This window comes from Bison bison, unplaced genomic scaffold (genome assembly GCF_000754665.1).
Source record: "Bison bison bison isolate TAMUID 2011002044 unplaced genomic scaffold, Bison_UMD1.0 scf7180017864483, whole genome shotgun sequence".
In the NCBI taxonomy this organism is placed as follows: Eukaryota; Metazoa; Chordata; class Mammalia; order Artiodactyla; family Bovidae; genus Bison; species Bison bison.
In genome coordinates this window covers 1,196,463-1,201,961 of record NW_011495043.1, presented here as the reverse complement: position 1 = coordinate 1,201,961, position 5,499 = coordinate 1,196,463, and positions in this window count along the sequence as shown.

The window sequence follows — 5,499 nt, the reverse complement described above, 5'->3', positions numbered from 1 at the left end:
GGAGTTGGTGATGGACAGGGAGGCCTGGCGTGCTGCAATTCATGGGGTCGCAAAGAGTGGGACACGACTGAGCGACTGAACTGACCTGAATTAAATGTAAGTTTTCACGTTACTCTCTATACATCTCACCCTCTCCTCTCCTGTCCCCATGTCTAAATGGAGCCATTTAAAAAAACTATGCCTGCATTTTTTTCTGCCAACCATTGGTGGCTGAAAATGTAAGAGACTGAGGTTATCATAATATTAATTGAACAAAAATATAATAATGCACTTGAAAACTCCTGGCACATAGTAGACCCTCCATAATCAAGCATTAAATTCTTCATGGAGCTGGAAATTTATGGGAAAAAAGGAATTTGTTTGGAATCGTATTTCAGAAATCTTTTTTTTTGGCATTTGTGTTTTTATTTTTAAATTAATTTATTTATTTTAATTGGAGGCTAATTACTTTACAATATTGTAGTGGTTTTTGCCATACATTGACATGAATCAGCCATGGGTGTACATGTGTTCCCCATCCAGAACCCCCCTCCCACTTCCCTGCTCATCCTAACCCCCAGGTGCTCATGCCCTGAGCACCCTGTCTCATGCATCAAACCTGGACCAGTGATCTGCTTCACATATGATAATATACACGTTTCAACGCTACCCTCTCAAATCATCCCACCTTCTCCCACAGAGTCCAAAAGACTGTTCTTTACATCTGTGTCTCTTTTGCTGTCTTGTATATAGGGTCATTGTTACCATCTTTATAAATTCCATATATATATGCATTAGTATACTGTATTGGTGTTTTTCTTTCTTAATTACTTCACTCTGTATAATAGGTTCCAGTTCAACCACCGCATTAGAACTGATTCAAATGTATTCTTTTTAATGGCTGGGTAATATTCCATTGTGTATATGTACCACAGCTTTCTTATCAATTCGTCTGCTGATGGACATCTAGGTTGCTTCCATGTCCTGGCTATTGTAAACAGTGCTCTGATGAACACTGGGATACACATATTCTCTTTTAATTCTGGTTTCCTTGGTGTGTATGCCCAGCAGTGGGATTGCTGGGTCGTATGGCAATTCCATTTCCAGTTTTCTAAGGAATCTCCACACTGTTCTCCATAATGGCTGTACTAGTTTGCATTCCCACCGACGGTGTAAGAGGGTTCCTTTTTCTCTGCACCCTCTCCAGCATTTATTGTTTGTAGACTTTTTGATAGCAGCCATTGTGACCGGTGTGAGGTAGTACCTCATTGTGGTTTTGATTTGCATTTCTCTGATAATAAGTGATGTTGAGCATCTTTTCAAAATCTTAAAAATTTGCTTGACTCCAGAAGTTCAGCAAACATACATTGTGTCCTTATGCATTTGAGACATCGGAGCCTCCTGCTGATTTCCTGCCCTAGTGCAGTTTGTGTGCCCAGGACTAGCTGCAAGCTTGTTTGTTTTGTCTTCATTAGCAGGAGCTGACAAGAGACCCAGTTTTCTTAGCCTCAGCTAAGAAAGAAGGAGTCAGCTTTGATTAACTTGCAGTACTTCAGTTTCAGTGAAATAGTGATCTGGAGGCAAAGCCACTACCACATGAATCAACTGTTTCTTAAATTGTATGAAGGTCACAGCTAGACTGGGCTTCCCAGGTGGCTGAGTGGTAAAGAATCCGCCTGCTAATGCTGGAGACTTGGGTTCGATCCCTGGGTCAGGAAGATCCACTGGAGAAGGAAGTGGCAACCCACTCCAGTATTCTTATCTGGGAAATCCCATGGATAGAGGAGCCTGGTGGACTATAGTCCCTGGGTGTCACAGAGTCAGACAGCACTTAGCAACTGAACCACAAACAACGCAGATTGCACAGGTACTCCACTGACACATAGAGAAGTCTATGGATTCTTATATAAGTCTATGGATTCTTATATAAGTCTATGGATTCTTATATAAGTCTATGGATTCTTAGCCCAACTACTTTGTCTCATCTTTTCCCTTTATATAGAGAAAGGAAATTTATATGTAAATGAAAAAATAATAACTGACAACTAGTTTACTGTTTTAATGTCTTTATCAAAGACCACATTAGTTTTCATGTAAGTCTTTTTAAAGTGCAAGTAAGCATACTCAAATGTGTATTAAGAAGAGAAATAAATCTCTAACAAACAATAAATGTTCATTGAACAATAATGAACAATAATATCTAATAACACTACCTGAACAATTGAGTAATAATGTCCAGTCACTGACCATGATCAATGAATGTTTCCAGCTCCTGAATGTTTCCAGCTATATCAAATGAGGGTTTCCATGATAGCTCAGTTGGTGAAGAATCCACCTGCAATGCAGGAGACCCTGGTTCGATTCCTGGCTCGGGAAGGTCCGATGGAGAAGGGAAAGGCTACCCACTCCAGTATTCTGGCCTGGAGAATTCCATGGACTGTATATAGTCCATGGGTTCGAAAAGAGTCCAACATGACTGAGCGACTTTCACTTTAACTTTCATATCAAATGAATGATCATGATTAACCTCTAAATATTTAGGGTTTTGACAGATTTCTTATTTACTTTATTATTTAAATTAATTTTTAAAATAAAAAAATTAATTTAAATTTTGTTAATCTGTAGGGTTTCTACAGATTTCTTCTTATTTTTTAAATTAATTTAGAGTATAATTGCTTTATAATGTTGTGTTAGTTTCTGCTGTACAGCAAAGTGGATCAGCTGTCCCCTCTTTTATGGATTTCCTTCTCATTTAAGTCACCATTGGACATTGACTAGAGTTCCCTGTGCTATGCAGTAGATTCTTATTGGTTATCTATTTTTTATACAGATTTCTTAATTTAGAAAATATTAACAAGGTGCTGGGGAAGGCAAAATGCTTATCCCTTGAATTTTAATCCTGAAAAAGCTGTATGTTAAACTTAAATATTTCTTATAGGAAATCCAGCCAGACAGCCACTCTCCCATGATCATATTAGACACAGTGAGAAAGTTGAGGGGGAAAAACTCTCAAGAAATTTGGAGATAGTAGACATGAAAAATGTGAGATCATAGTGTAAGGGAGGAAAGACTTTTCCTTTACCTTCTTACTTTACTCTCTTAGGTTGGGTACTGTGAATTAAACTGACAAAAGAGTAACAGGAGAACAGATTTATTTCATAGGCACATGGAGAGCCTCATAGAAAAAAAGTTAAAAAAAAAATCATAACGTTAGGTCTGGGAGCTTATATACAATTTTAACAAAGGATGATTAAGTGTGGAGAAGTGATAAGACAAAGGAAAAGGGCTTTGGGCTTCTAGGGCAGTAAATTGTGGGAAATATACAGGAGAAACTAGTGAAAGGTAAGAGTAATTTGCCAAGATTTGTTATGCAGACTGAAACCAGAGCTTTGTCCAGTGATGACACTCATCTCCTCCTCCGGGTCCTTGGGGGAAGGAAGAAGGTAAGGACACCTTCAACAGGGGAAAGTTATGCTCTGCATGTGTAGGTAGAAAGGGAGAGGGCAGAGAGCTTCTCCCTGTGCACCGTTGCTTAGTGCCTTCCCTGGCGGTCCAGTGACTAAGACTCTGACCTTCTACTGCACGGCTTTGATCCCTGCAGTGAACTAAGATCCCACATGCTGCATGCACTGCAGCCAAAAGAGCGTAAACTTCTTCTTTTTTTTTTTTAAATCAATTGGCTTCAACTCAAAGTAATCTTTATGACAAAATGGTATATTATTGTGGTGGCATATTTTGACACCCTTCAATAGCATGGTACACAGACTTCCCTGATGGTAAATTTCTGCCTGCCAATACAGGAGACATGGGTTCAATCCCTGATGTGGGAGGATCCCACGTGCTGCAGAACAATTAAGCTCTGCACCATAACTAGTAAGCCTGTGCTCTAGAGCCTGGGAGCCACAACTACTGAGCCCATGTGTTGCAACTACTGAAGCCTGCATGCCCTGGAGCCCCTGCTTCGCAATAAGAGGCCACTGCAATGGGAAGGCCAAGCACTGCAACGAGGAGTAGTCTCCACCCACTGCAACTGGAGAAAGCCTGTGTGCAGCAACAAATACCCAGCACAGCCAAAAATAAGTAAATGATAAAAATAGCATAGTGCAAAAGAAAGCAAACCGCATATGCATTCCAACCTGGGTCTCTCTCTTCCTATTCGTGTGTCATTACAGGTGTGGTTTAACTTCTCTGATGCTCAGCTAGCTTATCTAAGATGGGGATAAGAATATTGAACCCACCTGTAAGGTTGAAATAAGGACCAACTGAGAACTGTGTGTGAGCCCTTTGTAAACTGTTAAGAACTTAATGCATGTTGAGTATTATATGTTAAGTGCACAATGTGGGGTGGACTCCACATTAGTTTTTCCTAACTGAAATGCACCTAGAGATTATGAGATAAAGAGGGGTGGTATAAGAGAGGTTACCGTCTACTCTCCAAGAAATTTATTCCTTTTTCACATCTGTGAAAGTGAAAGTGTTAGTGAAAGTGTGTCTGACATTGCGACCCCATAGACTGTAAACTGCCAGGCTCCTCTGTCCATGGGATTCTCCAGGCAAGAATATTGGAGCAGGTCACCATTTCCTTCTCCAGGGGAATTGTCCCAACTCAGGGATCGAACTCTTGTCTCCTATGTCTCCTGCATTGGCAGGTGGATTCTTTACCATCTGAGCCACCAGGGAAGGTGAATCAATTCAAACAGTGTTATCTTTTATTTTAAAATGTATTATGATATCCTTTCAGAATTATGCCTAAGATGCTAACATGCTTCTTTTCCCCTCACCCTTACCCTCAGTTGACCAACTTTGCTCAAAATAGAATAAAGAGTTGTGCAGAAAAGTGTTAATGATGCCTCAAGTTTTAATGACACCCCTCCTTAGAGACAATGGCACTTAAATTGGCACTGAAGGAAGAAGCTTGGCCAGGAAGAGGACAGAGAGAGAATGGTCCCCCAGAATAGAGTGAAAGCACAAGCAAAAGCAAAGAGGTGGCGAAAACAGAGTATGCTGCTGCTGCTAAGTCGCTTCAGTCATGTCCGACTGTGTGCAACCCCATAGATGGCAGCCCACTAGGCTCCCCCATCCCTGGGATTCTCCAGGCAAGAACACTGGAGTGGGTTGCCACTTCCTTCTCGAATGCATGAAAGGGAAAAGTGAAAGTGAAGTCACTCAGTCGTGTCTGACTCTTAGTAACCCCATGGACTGCAGCCTACCAGGCTCCTCCATCCATGGGATTTTCCAGGCAAGAGTACTGGAGTGGGTTGCCATTGCCTTCTCCGAACAGAGTGTGCAGGGAAATTTAACTGTGAAAACATCTAAAAGCATTCCAAAATGTAATTCAGTTCAGTCACTCAGTCGTATCTGACTCCTTGTGACCCCATGGACTGCAGCACGCCAGGCTTCCCTGTCCGTCACCAACTCCCAGAGTTTACCCAAACTCATGTCCATTGAGTTGGTGATGCCATCCAACCATCTCATCCTCTGTTGTCCCCTTCTCCTCCTTCCCTCAATCTTTCCCAGCAT